General features: G+C 41.7%; 1 pseudogene; it reads right to left on the reverse strand.

Moving 5' to 3' along the window:
• Positions 1-2,608: 2,608 nt before the first annotated feature.
• LOC112231370 lies at positions 2,609-10,396 on the reverse strand (annotated as a pseudogene).
• Between the last annotated feature and the right edge of the window lie 6,688 nt (positions 10,397-17,084).

Consider the following 17,084-nt stretch of genomic DNA (forward strand, 5'->3'; position numbering starts at 1 on the left):
CACTTCACCGTAGGGATGGTGCCAGGTTTCCTCCAGACGTGACGCTTGGCATTCAGGCCAAAGAGTTCAATCATGGTTTCATCAGAGCAGAGAATCTTGTTTCTCATGGTCTGAAAGTCTTTGGGTGCCTTTTGGCAAACTCCAAATGTCATGTGTCTTTTACAGAGGAGTGGCTTCCGTCTGGCCACTCTACCATAAAGGCCTGATTGGCAGAGTGCTGCAGAGATGATTGTCTTTCTGGAAGGTTCTCCCATCTCCACAGAGGAACTGAAGAACTCTGGCAGAGTGAGCATCGGGTTCTTGGTCACCTCCCTGACCAAAGCCCTTCTTCCCTGATTGCTCAGTTTGGCTGAGCGGCCAGATCTAGCAAGAGTCTTGGTGGCTCCAAACTTTTTCCATTTAAGAATGTTGGAGGCTACTTGTTCTTGGGGACCTTCAATACTGCAGACATTGTTCGGTACCCTTTCCCAGATCGGTGCCTTGACACAATCCTGTATTGGAGCTCTACGGACATTTGTGTGCCTTTCCAAATCATGTCCAATCAAGTTGTAGAAACATCTCAAGGATGATCAATGGAAACAGGATGCACCGGAGCTCAATTTCGAGTCTCATAGCAAAGGGTCTGAATACTTATGTAAGTACATTTTTATCAATTTGCAAAAATGTCTAAAAACCTGTTTTCGCTTTGTCATTACAGGATATTGTGTGTTGATTGCTGAGGATTTAAAAAAATGTAATCCATTTCAGAATAAGGCTACAAGGTAACAATATGTGGAAATATGTGTATTGCATAGTTATAACCCTTAGATAATACTGTTTCCATGTGTGCATATCTTTGTCTTATAGAACCACAACAATAAGATTCAAAGTAATTCACATTACCAGAATCATATAAACATCTTCAAAAGGAAACAGCTGTGTCTGTGAGTGGTGGTGACTATCAAAAGTACAGTGATGGGCCTCAACATCATGTTCTAACTGGACAGCACTATAGAGGACAGAACCAAACCAATCAGTTATACAGTGGCTTCCGAAAGTATTCACCCCCCTCAATAAATTTATTAAAAATCCTACAATGTGATTTTCTGGATTTTTTCTCTCACTTTGTCTGTCATAGTTGAAGTGTACCTATGATGAAAATTACAGGCCTCTCATCTTTTTAAGTGGGAGAACTTGCACAATTGGTGGCTGACTAAATACTTTTTTGCCCCACTGTATGAGATCATGTGACAGATCATATGACACTTAGATTGCACATAAGTGGACTTTATTTAACTAATTATGTGACTTCTGAAGGTAATTTGTTGCACCAGATCTTATTACATGAATTACATAAAATCCCAAACATGAAATCCATTACATGAAATCCATTCAAATTGCAGGTTGTAAAGCAACAAAATAGGAAAAACGCCAAGGGAGATTAATACTTTTGCAAGGCACTGTAAGTATATAGCGGGTGAGGGCATTCACATCCAACAGCTCAGAGGGGAGAGGGCAAACGAGCCAACCGTTTTTACGTGGTCCTTGTACCCGGATTTAGTGACCAACAGGGTATTATTACATGATCCTTCATTTCTCCGGGTTTTGTGACCAATAGTTTTTACAGCGTGAGTGTTTTCCTACATCCATTTCAGTTTGTGCCCTCAATTCTGACATCATTTTGGCCTAATGAGGCTACAAAGTGGGTTCCATATCAACGACTTCACATAGGACAATCAATACAAAAGGTTATAACAACACAATACTAAATGTGAAAACTAAATATTGAAAACGCCAAGGACGTCTTGGCGCTATTGAATAGTAAAAGTGGTTATAACTCACCTGGAAATCAAAGATCAAAACGGTATGAATTTATAGTGAGTTTTGTAGTGAGTTTGTTTCTTTAGAATTCTCCTAGAAATTGTATAATTTGCTTCCGGTTTGATGTCTCGAGGCAGTCAGAGCTCATTCCCCTGACAAATGATGGTGTATAGGCAACCTGCCTTGTAGCGCGTCTGTCACTCTCCCTTTGATACAGCAAGAGCATGGAAATTTTCCACTGTCGACTCCGCGTCTTTAAATAGATAATCCTTCAGCGTGTGGCCACAACACAAAACAAGCCTCCCTTGCCCTCTGACCCCGCCCCTGCATTTACTGTATGCGTGTGTTGGCAACTTGGCATGGAAGTTAATAGATTTCCAGTGAATTGTTGCTGTGTTCTCTTACAGTGTTGGGGTATGGAAAGCCGATTTAACACATATTCATAGAATATTTGATATCAATAATTGTATTTTTTTTTATACCAATACTTGCATTTTTTATATCAATAATTTGAATTGTTGATATACGAAATTCTTGCCTACTTCACCCATATTTTATTTTATTTGAGCAAAAAAGTATAGTGTGTAGTTCCAGTAGTCCTACTTAGCTACACCACTACATGGCAAAAATGTAATTCACTGCTGAAAACACTACCAAGATTGTAGTTAGTTCTACTACCAACAACAAGCTACTGCAAAATGTAGTTAAAAATGTAAATACATGTATTTCACTACTCCCCAACACTTTTTTAAACTGTTAAACAAGGACATGGTGATCCAATTGGCAAGGGATGCAATGTTAGTCAGTCAAGATGATGTGTTTACCCACACTATGTAAAACATTTTATTGTATCTCCACAGGGTAAAATTTTCTACAAATGTCATCATTCTACTCAAGCCAGACAAGTGAATACAAGCAAACCCTTCCAGTTACTGAGTGAAGTTATGCTATAAAAGCGTTTTTATTCTGTATAACATATTTCTATGATGTTCTTACTTGGAATTAATATGTCATTAAAACTTTGATTAAAGAGTCAACATTTGACAGCTGCCATATGGCATCAGAGAGATAGTAGCCTTGGTAACCCACAGGTTTGTGAGGTGATGTAATGGCAGTTGGAATCTCGTGCTCCACTAGAGGGAGATGTTGTCATTTCATGCCAGAGAGAAACTGATTGTCTTGTAGTTATTTCTAGAAGACAAAACACCTTTTCTGATATAATGGAAATATTGTATTCTAAACAAACATAATTGATTAACAGTGCAGGATAATTCAACATAAAAAACAAACATAATAACAAATAATTGCAGTGTAGTTAAGGTGGTATTTGATAGTACTTCATGTAGCATACTTATGTTTTTACAGCTTCACCTTTGCTCTCTGCAATCTACAAACCAGTGTATTGTAAGATCCACCTCCACACCACCACCACCCCAAGACTCATAGGCATATTGTAACTGTGTCCATAAACATAATCTCCATGAGTCCACACCTCAACTTTCCCTACTACCCTCATGCCCTGTTTTTTCCTTTCCTTCACATTTCTTCCCTCCCTGCTCAAGGTAGAAGTTGCCTCTATCTACAGATCTAGGATCAGATTACTTGATCCCCAATCCTAACCTTAACCTTAAGAGGGAAGAAAATGTTATCTGACCCTGCATCATTGGTTAGGGTCAACATATCCCTCCCCTCACACCCACACACTGCCTTTGCCCTCTCCCTCTGAGGCCCCATGCTGGCCGCAGCAGCCTCCTCCACGTTGGTGCGAGGCAGGCAGGTTCTTGAAGACGGCCCTGCTGTAGGGGATGAAACAGAGGCCCAGTTGGAGGTGGCGGGCCAGGCGACAGTAGGTAGCCAGAGCCAGGACCAGGAGGGGGGTGACCAGGATGAAGCCCACCACCAGCAGGGCCACACAGCCACCATCATCCAGCAGGTCTGAACAGTACAGGGACGTGCCATTGGGTTGCACCTGGGGACGAGAGGGACGAGAAATGGTTAATGGTGTGAAACCATCTAACACACACACACACACACACACTTTAAAACTACTCATTATGTGTCACACAGCAATGCTCAGGTCAGGACTCATGCTCTCTCTCCCTGTACGTCTCTGACTCTCCCCTCTATCTCTTTCTGGCACACACAGACTTTCTTCCTGGATGTCAGTCTTACCGTAGAGTGACATAGGAAGCCAAACACAACCATGACCAGCGCTGGGGTCATGATTGGTTCCGAACACGATACTGACCAGCGTACTGTTGACCAGCGCGATGATCAGGTTCTGAGCCCTCACCAGTACTGAGCACGCCCAGCAGTCCAGAGAGCCTCTCAGCTCCAGAGGGGCGTCCGTAGCCCCCGCCACACTGCCCGCTACTGAGTACGGGGGTGGCACCACCACCCCTGACCCCCCCGTGGGCGACCCTGGCACAGAGGTCACAGAGCCTGTGTTCTGGAGGTGGAATTGCAGTGAAGACAGATGTTCCCCATTGTTAATGTGATGCAGCTGGGTGATGCCGTTCTCCAGGGTCCGGTTCCTCGGCAGACTCATCCTCCCTAGGCCTTCGGAAAACAAAATGATTAGTGTTATTAATTCAGTAATTTATGTGTCTGTCATACAATTTCATAATCATCATTGCTAGTGGTAGTGCAGTTAATTATGGGCCAAGTGGTATAGCGCAGGCCTGTTACTGCTCTTCTGTTAGGGAGCCTTATAGTGCTTGCAGTTACAGTGCCTTCAGAAAGTACTCACACCCCTTGACTTTTTCCACATTTTGTTGTTTTACAAAGTGGGATTCAAATGGATTTAATTGTCATCATTTGTCAATGATCTACAGAAAATACTCTGTAATGTCAAAGTGGAAAAACTTTTTAAACATTTGTATAACAAAAAAAATATGGAAATAAAACATGAATATTTCTTGATTAGATAAGTATTCAACCCCCTGAGTCAATACATGTGAGAATCACCTTTGGCAGCGATTACAGCTGTGAGTCTTTCTGGGTAAGTCTCTAAGAGCTTTGTACACCTGTATTGTACAGTACTTGCACATTAATATTAAAACAATTTGAGCATACCTATAACATGATGCAGCCACCACCATGTTTGAAAATGTGAAGAGTGGTACTCAGTGATGTGTTATGTTTAGGGCAAATCCAACACAACGCTTTGTATTCAGTGCATAAAGTTCCTTTCTTTACCACATACACATTTTGCAGTTTTACTTTAATGCCTTATTGCAAAGCGGATGCATGTTTTCTTCTGTACAGGCGTCCTTCTTTTCACTCTGTCAATTAGGTTAGTATTGTGGAGTAACTACAATGTTGTTGATCCATCCTCAGTTTTTTTCTATCACAGCCATTAAACTCTGTAACTGTTTTAAAGTCAACATTGACGTCATGGTGAAATCCTTGAGAGGTTTCCATCGTCTCCGGCAACTGAGTTAGGAAGGCCACCTGTATCTTTGTAGTGACTGGGTGTATTGATACACCATCCAAAGTTTAATTAATAACTTCATCATACTCAAACGGATATTCAATGTCTGCTTTTTTAACCCATCTACCAATAGCAGCCCTTCTTTGTGAGGCATTGGAAAACCTACCTGGTCTTTGTGGTTGAATCTGTGTTTGAAATTCACTGTTCAACTGAGGGACCTTACAGATAATTATATGTGTGGGGCACAGAGATGAGGAGGTCATTCAAAAATCATGTTAAACACTATTATTGCACACAGAGAGAGTCTATGCAACTTTGTATATGACTTGTTAAGCACATTTTTACTCCTGAACTTATTTAGGCTTGCCATAATAAAGGGGAAGAATACTTATTGACTCAAGACATTTCAGCTTTACATTTCTAATTCATTTGTAAAAATGTTTAAACAACACAATTCCACTTTGGCATTATGGGGTATTGTGTGTAGGCCTGCGACACAACATCTCAATTTAATCTATTTTAAATTCAGTCTGTAATACATCAAAATGTGGAAAAAGTCAAAGGGTATGAATACTTTTTGAAGGCACTGTACAGTTGTGGCCAAAAGTTTTGAGAATGACACAAATATACATTTTCACAAAGTCTGCTGCCTCAGTTTGTATGATGGAAATTTGCATATACTCCAGAATGTTATGAAGACTGATCAGATGAATTGCAATTAATTGCAAAGTCCCTCTTTGCCATGCAAATGAATTGAATCCCCCCAAAACATTTCCATTGCATTTCAGCCCTGCCACAAAAGGACCAGCAGACATCTTGTCAGTGATTCTCTTGTTAACACAGGTGTGAGTGTTGACAAGGACAAGGTTGGAATACACTCTGTCATGCTGATTGAGTTCGAATAACAGACTGGAAGCTTCAAAAGGAGGGTGGTGCTTGGAATCATTGTTCTTCCTATGTCAACCATGGTTACCTGCAAGGAAACACGTACAGTCATCATTGTTTTGCACAAAAAGGGCTTCACAGGCAAGGATATTGCTGCCAGTAAGATTGCACCTAATTCAACTGTCGTGTCTTTGGCTATGCCGGATTAAGTGATATGACATACTATTCTATAAAATAATTTCTCTGTAATTAATATTTCCTGATTGAACTAATCATGTAAATGTAATTAACTAGATAGTCGGGCACCACAAAATAATATTTATAGAGCTGTTATCTTCCGAATAAACTCTTAAAGACCTAGTAATATTTTACATCAATAGCAGTCAATATTAATCGTCATCTTAATTCAGTCTCATCTGAAAGTTGCAAAATCTTAGTTATCTGCACGAACCCTGGCTAACAAGTTGAATCAGCAATACAAAATTGGGTTAAATTATTTATTTACTAAATACCTAACTAATCACACAGAATTACACGTACACATAATTAAATCATAACTTGATTACAAATTACATTATAAAGGAAAACGTCCCAAGCGGGCGGAACAGATATGACAGCTTGTTACACAAAAGAAAAGGGGCTGGGTGAAAGTGAAAGAGCCGGAAGACTGAGGAACAAAGGGCGAAGCTGTGCTATCATAAATACAGTATCTTATGCATTCTAAATTACCGCCCATTTGGAAAAGGAAAATGCAATAAATATTTACTCTGAGCTGCGCTTCAGTAGGTTGGTGGTAGATGGAAGGCCGTGTTGCCAAACCGAGTCCTTTGAAGAATGTCTCTGGTGGTCGATTGGATACGTTGTAGTAACGTCGTTGTGTGATAGACGGGATATGCTGTCTGTTCCTTCCTAACCCTCGTTTGCATCTGCTGTTGCTAACTCAACGGCTAGGAGGTGTCACTTCTGTAGTGAATAAGAGTTCAAAGTTCATACCATTCGCAATCAAAGCTCACGCTGATGTTGGCTTCGTTCTGTAATTATTATCTAAACCATTCTGACATAGGACCGTCGTCCTCACGTCCTCTGAACAGGAGGTTACATTGTCGTCAAGGGCTTATTTAGGAAGGGAGAGGTGGGTGTGTTTGAAAAGTTTTATAGCCCATGTCCATTCACAGGGGCGGGCCACTGATTGAGCAGAGCCCTATTTTATGAAAACCCAAATCTCACATTTTAAAATCACATTTCATCCCATCACAAATAATTTCATATTCAAACATTGAAATTGAACAACAATTCCATGTGAATCCGTTAACTCTGATTTGTAGACTTTCCACTGTAGAGTTTGTCATCTTTTCATTGGTGAGAATGTCTCAGATGACAACCGAACTGACATCATATTCATTAAGTACCACCGCATATGTTTCATTGGTCGGATTACCAGAATATAGTTAATTTCCCCCCACCTTCTGGTGTTCCCAGAATCTCTATATTAACCAAAGGTTTTGCAAATGTAACATCAGTAGGGTAGAGAGAGGAAAAAGGGGGGAAGAGGTATTTATGACTGTCATAAACCTACCCCCAGGCCAACTTCATGACACAACCATTTATCGGATCATCAGGAACTTTAAGGAGAGCTGTTCAATTGTTGTGAAGAAGGCTTCAGGGCACCCAAGAAAGTTCAGCAATAGCCAGGACTGTCTCCTAAAGTTGATTCAGCTGTGGGATCGGGGCACCACCAGTACAGAGCTTACTCAGGAAGGGCAGCAGGCAGGTGTGAGTGCATCTGCACACACAGTGAGGCACAGACTTGTGGAGGATGGCCTGGTGTCAAGAAGGGCAGGAAAGAAGCCACTTCTCTCCAGGAAAAACATCAGGGACAGACTGATATTCTGCAAAAGGTACAGGGATTGGACTGCTGAGGCCTGGGGTAGTCATTTTCTCTGATGAATCCCCTTTCCGATTGTTTGGGTCATCCGGAAAAAAACTTGTCCGGAGAAGACAAGGTGAGCTCTAACATCAGTCCTGTGTCATGCCAACAGTAAATCATCCTGAGACCATTCATGTGTGGGGTTGCTTCTCAGCCAAGGGAGTGGGCTCACTCATAATTTTGCCTAAGAACACAGCCATGAATAAAAAATGGTACCAACACATCCTCCGAGAGCAACTTCTCCCAACCATCCAGGAACAGTTTGGTGACGAACAATTCCTTTTCCAGCATGATGGAACACCTTGCCAGAAGCCAAAGTGATAACTAAGTGGCTCGGGGAACAAAACATTGATATTTTGGGTCCATGGCCAGGAAACTCCCCAGACCTTAATCCCATTGAGAACTTGTGGTCAATCCTCAAGAGGCGGCCGGACAAACAAAACCCCACAAATTCTGACAAACTCCAAGCATTGATTATGAAAGAATGGGCTGTCATCAGTCAGGATATGGCCCAGAAGTTAATTGACAGCATGTCAGGGCGGATTGCAGAGGTCTTGAAAATGAAGGGTCAACACTGCAAATATTGACTCTTTGCATCAACTTCATGTAATTGTGAATAAAAGCCTTTGACACTTATGAAATGCTTGTAATTATACTTCAGAATTCCATAGTAACATCTGACAAAAATATCAAAAGACACTGAAGCAGCAAACTGTGTGTCATTCTCAAAACTTTTGGCCATGACAGTAGATAGATGGGGAGCCTGAAAATGGATCCCCTTTACACACAGGAATCTGTTTGGCATGCCCCTATTTCAATAATAGATTGAAATATAAGCCTCTGAATGTCATTGCATTAAAGTGAGGGTAGCTAAGTTTCCTAAAGTACAGTGGTGAGAGGTGCAGAAAGTAAACACAGATAACTACACAACTCTGGTAGGGAGGAAATGGACTTCCCTTGGCCCCACCCCCAGTCTCCTGGATGACTACAGACCCAGAACAATGAGACCCCCCCACCCTCTTCAAAACCCCCATCTAAGAAACCTTCTTCCGCTAATTTTAAACGTCAACATCCTTTTGTTGATTGGATTTTAACTGAAAACTGATCATTGTAATGGGTTATTTCATTTATTTCACCAAACTTTCATAAATGTTCAGTTGACTTTAGCAGTGGGGTGGGACCTCAGGCACAATGTGTCATGGTCACATGTCCTCAGATCTCATCTGATACTATAACTGTTGTTATTAAGATGAAGGTAGCATGTGCAGGTTTGACCAGCATGTATAACCTCTCATAGAACATCATGGGAAAAAGGGTTCATGGATTGAAATTGTCACGTCCTGACCTTAGTTATTTTTTTATGTCTCTATTTTAGTTTGGTCAGGGTGTGAGTTGGGGTGGCATTCTATGTTTTGTTCTGTGCGTTATATTTCTGTGTTTGGCCTGGTATGGTTCCCAATCAGAGGCAGCTGTCTATCGTTGTCTCTGATTGAGAACCATACTTAGGTAGCCTGTTCCCACCTGTGTTTGTGGGTAGTTGTTTTCCGTTTCAGTGTTTGCACCATGCAGGACTGTTTTCGGTTTTCATTTATTCTCTTGTTCTTTTGTATTTAGTGTTCAGTTAATAAAAGGAAATATGAACACGTACCACACTGCACCTTGGTCCTCACCTTCTTCCACCAACAGCCGTTACAGAAATAGTTACTTTTCCATTCAGTCTTCATATGAACCAAGCAAAGAAGGGGTGTATTAAAAACCTTCCAATAAAGTATTTTTAAACATTTTAATACAGCAAATGAAAGATAAACATCTTGTTAATCTACCCATGGTGTCCGATTTCAAAAATGATTTACAGCGAAAGCACAACATATGATTATGTTAGCTCATAGCCAAGTCAAAAAAACACACAGCCATTTTCTCAGCCAAAGAGAGGAGTCACAAAAAGCAGAAATATAGATAAAATGAATCACTAACCTTTGATGATCTTCATCAGATGACACTCATAGGACATCATGTTACACAATACATGTATGTATAATCTCAGTTTACATTGACGCGTTACGTGCAGTAATGTTTTGATTTCAAAACATCCAGTGATTTTGCAGAAATACTCATAATAAACATTGATAAAAGATGCAAGTGTTATTCACAGAATTAAAGATAGACTTATCCTTTATGCAACCCCTGTGTCAGGGCCCTCAGTACCCAATTCAGCCAAAAAAAACTCCGTCATTTTGGAGTCAACATTAGTTCGAAAAAACACTATAAACACTATAAAAACACTATAAATATTCACTTACCTTTGATGATCTTCATCAGAAGGCACTCCCAGGAATCCCAGTTTGACAATAAATTTGTTCCATAAAGTTCCATAAAGCCCATCATTTAGCCACTTGTTGTTAGCGTGTTCAGCCCAGTAATCCATCTTCATGAGGCGCGATCACTTCCTCCAGACAAAAAGTCAAAAAGTTCTGTTACAGATCGTAGAAACAAGTCAAATGATGTATGCAATCAATCTTTGGGATATTTTTAACTTAAATCATCAATAAGGTTCCAACCGGAGAATTGCATTTTCTGAAGAAAAGCATTGGAACAAGAGCAAACTCTGTCGGGAGCGCGTGTCATGAGACCGAGGCTCTCTGCCAGACCACTCACTAAAATAGTTCTTATGAGCCCCTCCTTTATAGTAGAATCCTAAAACCAGTATCTAAAGACTGTGACATCTAGAGAAGACAGGCTATGTGCACACTGCCCACAAAATGAGGTGGAAACTGAGCTGCACTTCATTACCTCCTGTCCAATGTATGACCATATTAGAGACACATATTTCCCTCAGATTACACAGATCCACAAAGAATTCGAAAACAAACCCAATTTTGATAAACTCCCATATTTACTATGGGTGAAATTCCACAGTGTGCAATCACAGCAGCAAGATTTGTGACCTGTTGCCACAAGAAAAGGGCAACCAGTGAAGAACAAACACCATTGTAAATACAACCCATACTTATGCTTATTTATTTTCCCTTGTGTATCCTTAACTATTTGTACATCTTTGCAACACGGTATATATACGTACGTACGTTGCAACACCGGGGGCAAACTACCTGCCCTCCAGGACACCTACACCACCCGATGCTACAGGAAGGCCATAAAGATCATCAAGGACATCAACCACCCGAGCCACTGCCTGTTCACCCCGCTGTCATCCAGAAGGCGAGGTCAGTACAGGTGCATCAAAGCTGGGACCGAGAGACTGAAAAACAGCTTCTATCTCAAGGCCATCAGACTGTTAAACAGCCACCACTAACATTGAGTGGCTACTGCCAACACACTGTCAATGACACTGACTCTACTCCAGCCACTTTAATAATGGGAATTGATGAGAAATGATGTAAATATATCACTAGCCACTTTAAACAATGCTACCTTATATAATGTTACTTACCCTACATTATTCATCTCATATGCATACGTAGATACTGTACTCTATATCATCGACTGCATCCTTATGTAACACATGTATCACTAGCCACTTTAACTATGCCACTTGGTTTACATACTCATCTCATATGTATATACTGTACTCGATATCATCTACTGTATCTTGCCTATGCTGCTCTGTACCATCACTCATTCATATATCCTTATGTACATATTCCTTATCCCCTTACACTGTGTATAAGACAGTAGTTTTTTTGGAATTGTTAGTTAGATTACTTGTTCGTTATTACTGCATTGTCGGAACTAGAAGCACAAGCATTTCGCTACACTCGCATTAACATCTGCTAACCATGTGTATGTGACAAATAAAATTTGATTTGATTTGATTTGTATATATACGTAATATGACATCTGTAATGTCTTTAGTGTTTTGAAACTTCTGTATGTGTAATGTTTACTGTAAATTTGTATTACTTATTTCACTTTTGTATATTATCTACCTCACTTGCTTTGGCAATGTTAACACATGTTTCCCATGCCAATAAAGCCCCTTGAATTGAATTGACATCTAGTGGAAGCCCTAGGAAGTGCAAGCACATTCATATCTAACAGGGATTTCAATAGGCACTGTTTTGAAAATCGATTTCTCACTTCCTGTTTGGATTTCTTCTCAGGTTTTTGTCTCCCATATGAGTTCTGTTATACTCACAGACATCATTCAAACAGTTTTAGAAACTTCAGAGTGTTTTCCATCCAATACTAATACTAATATGCATATATTAGCATCTGAGACAGAGTAGGAGGTAGTTCAGTTTGGGCACGCTATTCATCCAAAAGTGAAAATGCTGCCCCCTATTCCAAAAAAGATGTCCTACCCCTAACTCAGACGACACTGGACCAATTGTGCACTGCCCTATGGGACTCCCGATCACAACCGGTTGTGATCAAGGCTGGAATTGAACCAGGGTCTGTAGTGACGCCTCCAGCACTGAGGTGCAGTGCCTTAGACTGCTGCGCCACTCATGAGCCCAAAAGGTTAGTCAACGGTCTTGGTAATACAATACAAAATGCTAAACTTCTCATCACACCCAAACTTCAATTGAACATGCTCTAGAAGCAATAACCCTATGAGCTGTAAAAAAGTTCACTATGATCTTTGTTAGGATGTTTAGTTTGAGTTTCCATGTCCCTCCATCCCTGGACACCCATAACGATTACAATGAGATGTGTTTACTCACTGTGTGATTGGTGGAGCAGTTCTGAGGATTTGTCTCTCTGTCTCTCGACTCTCACAGTAGCAGTAAGAGAAGATGTGAATACACTCTATTCTTTAACCTGTCTTCCTTCTCTGAGAATGCGCGTCAAGAGAAGAAGAGGTAGGTCTCCACCACATGAACATCCAGATCTTGAGGTCAGACTGATGACATTGACCAGGTGGAGGTTTATACCCTGATGATGAGAGTTTAGACCTTCGTCATTCTCAGATATATCCTGGTGTTTCTGAAACTCCAGGTATTCAGCAGATGCTTTGTGTCTGCAAAGGTCTCAGTCGGTGTCACTCTCTTGTCCCTTTGCTTTGTGTTAAATTCTACGATCTGCACAGTTAAGGCAAATATTGCTTTTCTGCTAGGCTCTGGCTCTTCGTTTCCTGCCGCGCTGTTTCCTCACTTTCATTCCAGTTTGGTTAGTCACTGAGTCTCCCCCTGTCTCCTGTCTGTCTCTCCTCTGTTTCCTATCTGTCTCCTCTCTTCTGGGTGTGTGTCTGTGGGCTGCTGTGGTGCTGGTGGGTACAGAGAGGCAGCTTGGGAGTGTTTGACGTTGGTGATGGTGTTTGGAAAGGGCGGGGAAACAGGAGGGTTTACACTGATAACCCTTGGACCCAGTGGGGAGCGAGGGGGTAGGGAGGGGAGGGAAGGGGCAGCGAGAGGGTAGGGAGGGGAGGGAAGGTGGAGGAGGGGGTAGGGAGGGGAGGGAAGGGGGAGTGAGGGGGTAGGGAGGGGAGGGAAGGGGGGGAGGGGGTAGGGGGGTAGGGAGGGGGAAGAGGGAGGGAAGGGAAGGAGGAGAGAGGGGGAGAAAGTGTTTATCTGAATAGATAAGGAGACGGGTGAGAGTTGCCAAAACTCTTGCAGTCACTACAACCACTAACTACTACCTTCTGCTGCAGTCACTACAACCACTCACCACTACCGCCTGCTGCAGTCACTACAACTGTTAACCACTATCTTCTGCCTCAGTCACTACAACCACTAGCTACTACCTTCTGCTGCAGTCACTGCAACCACTACATTCTGCTGCAGTCACTACACCCATAACCACTACCTTCTGCTGCAGTCACTACAACCACTAACCACTACCTTCTGCTGGAGTCACTACAACCACTACCTTCTGCTGCAGTCACTACAACCACTAACCACTACCTTCTGCTGCAGTCACTACAACCACTAACCACTACCTTCTGCTGCAGTCACTACAACCACTAACCACTACCTTCTGCTGCAGTCACTACAAACACTAACCACTACCTTCTGCTGCAGTTACTATAACCACTAACCACTACATTCTGCCCCAGTCACTACTACCACTAACCACTATCTTCTGCTGCAGTTAGTACAATCACTAACCACTACCTTCTGCTGCAGTCACTACAACCACTAACCACTACATTCTGCTGCAGTCACTACAACCACTAACCACTACCTTCTGCTGCAGTTACTACAACTGCTAACCACCTCATTAGGCTGCAGTCACTACAACCACTAACCACTACCTTCTGCTGCAGTTACTACAATCGCTAACCACTATCTTCTGCTGCAGTTACTACAACCACTAACCACTACCTTCTGCTGTAGTCACTACAACCACTAGCCACTACCTTCTGCTGTAGTCACTACAAGCACTAGCCACTACCTTCTGCTGTAATCACCACAACCACTCACCACTACCTTCTGCTGTAGTCACTACAACCACTAGCCACTACCTTCTGCTGTAGTCACTACAACCACTAGCCACTACCTTCTGCTGTAGTCACTACAACCACTAGCCACTACCTTCTGCTGTAGTCACTACAACCACTCACCACTACCTTCTGCTGTAGTCACTACAACCACTCACCACTACCTTCAGCTGTAGTCACTACAACCACTAGCCACTACCTTCAGCTGTAGTCACTACAACCACTAGCCACTACCTTCAGCTGCCGTTACTACATCCTCTAGCTACTACCTCATTCATAAAAGAAGAAGAATTGGATTATAAAATATGTCCTAAACACAAGAGAACAAACAGAGTGGAATTTTCTGAACCTAAATGTTGGTAAATGTAAGCATTTCAAAGAATGTATTTGTAATATTGTGAGATGGTAATAAGATGGAAAGAGAAAGGGGGATACCTAGTCAATTGTACAACTGAATGCATTCAACTGAAATATGTCTTCCACATTTAACCCAACCCCTCTGAATCAGAGAGGTACGGGGGGCTGCCATTATCAACATCCATATCTAATAAACTGTCAAAAGGTTTTGTACTGTCTCTCCATTGCAAGATAAACCAATACAGAATGTGTATTTTATACTTGCTATACATTTTTATTGAACCTTTATTTAACTAGGCAAGTCAGTTAAGAACAAATTCTTATTTTCAATAACAGCCTAGGAACAGTGGGTTAACTGCCTGTTCAGGGGCAGAACGACAGATTTGTACCTTGTCAGCAAGGTGGTTTGAACTTGCAACCTTCCGGTTACTAGTCCAACGCTCTAACCACTAGGCTACCCTGGCACCCACATGTTCAGAACATGCATACATTTTTTCTGGGCTAGCTTCTTACATAAGACAGATCTGTACATTCCTATCTGATAATGAGTGAGATCTAGATGATGGGGAGTGAACACACTGACTGCACAAAGATAAGACACACACATTCCCATAGTGCTACAGCATACAGACCCCAAGGCACAACAGAACTGAACAAATGAACAGAGAGCTGTGTAGAAAGTAGGGGCAGTGCCTGAGTCATATAAGACATGGTTGTTTTAAAGATCGAGAAGGAAAGGGGACTGTCCCTCCTGATGAAAAATAGAACACCAGGTTCAGAAAACAAAGTGGAAATGTGGATGGGGAGGAACAAAGTGATGTTGCGGGAGGAGAGGTTCGCCAGACTGATAAGAGACCAGTGGGGGTTTAGTTCAAAGGGGGAAAATGTGTATTTTTTATTTTTTTTCCCCCCTGTTCTTTTATCACAGTCAGAGCTGTGTGTTTGTTTATTTACTTATTTCTTAAAAGGGCAGATAGGCGTTCTCTCTGGAGATAGAGGGGGTGATTGGATGAAGGAGGGACTAGAGAAGAAGTAGAAAGAGGGGTGATTAAAAAAAGCCTTTAGGAGTGTGGAAGACCAGCCAGAGCAGGAATGTAGGGGGAAATCCTGAGAGGATTCAGAGAATAATGGAGATATATGTTTTCCCTCTGTTCGATGTGTAGCTGCTATTACCTCAGTGCTGCAGCCCTCCTAGAGGAGTGTGTGTGTGTGTGTGTGTGTGTGTGTGTGTGTGTGTGTGTGTGTGTGTGTGTGTGTGTGTGTGTGTGTGTGTGTGTGTGTGTGTGTGTGTGTGTGTGTGTCTGTGTCTGTGTCAGAGAGAGAGACTTACAGTGGGACCGAAATTATTGACACCCTTAATAAAGATGAGCAATAATGACTGTATAAAATAAATAATTTAAATACTGAGCTATATTGTATGCTATAAAAAATAACAGACAAGGGCCTCAGGACCAGTGAAAGCAAATAGCCCCACCACCAAAGATCCACCACCATATTTTACAGTAGGTCTGTGGTTATTGTCTGCTCCTGTATTCTGATTTCGTAGCCAAAGAGCATAATAATCTTGTCATCCAACAAATCTAAATGCCTGGAGTTTGCTAAAATGCATTGGAACAGATTGGAAACGGTGTGTCGGTCAGATGACGTGAAAATACAGCTCTTCAGCGACACACACCAGTGGTGGGTTTGGCATTGAAATGAGAATGCATAAACAGTGAAGAATCCAATATACCTACTGTAAATGGTGGTGGATCTTTAATGTTATGGGGTGATTTTGGTTCCACTGGTCCTTGCTAAGGTAAATGTAATATTTGTGTTGTGGAGAAATGACCAGGCAGGAGACGGGAGTACAGTTAGTTTTAGTTTAGTCAAAACCCCTCGTGCTCTACAGTTCCCGGCACCCCAGTGCGCATGTGCATTTCCTATTAGGTGTAGTAACGTAACACTGCCGTAATGCATTACTGCTTAGTAACAGCACAGTAACTAATATAAACAGATGTAGATCCCAGATAATACAGTAAACAGCATCATGAACTCTATCACGCTTCTCACAGGAGGCTGAAATTTGGCCTCAAGTGGATCTTCCAGCAAGACAATAACCACAATGCACACATCAAAATGCACAAAGAAATGTTTAAATGGTCACAAAATCTAAATGTTACAATGGGAATCTCAGTCTCTGGACTTGAAACCCATTAAAAACATGTGGTTTGATTTTAAGAGGATGGTCCATAAGCACAGACAAAGGATATCAAGGACCTGGAAAGATTCTGTATGGAGGAATA

The sequence above is a fragment of the Oncorhynchus tshawytscha genome, linkage group LG33 (assembly GCF_018296145.1).
Source record: "Oncorhynchus tshawytscha isolate Ot180627B linkage group LG33, Otsh_v2.0, whole genome shotgun sequence".
Lineage (NCBI taxonomy): Eukaryota > Metazoa > Chordata > Actinopteri > Salmoniformes > Salmonidae > Oncorhynchus > Oncorhynchus tshawytscha.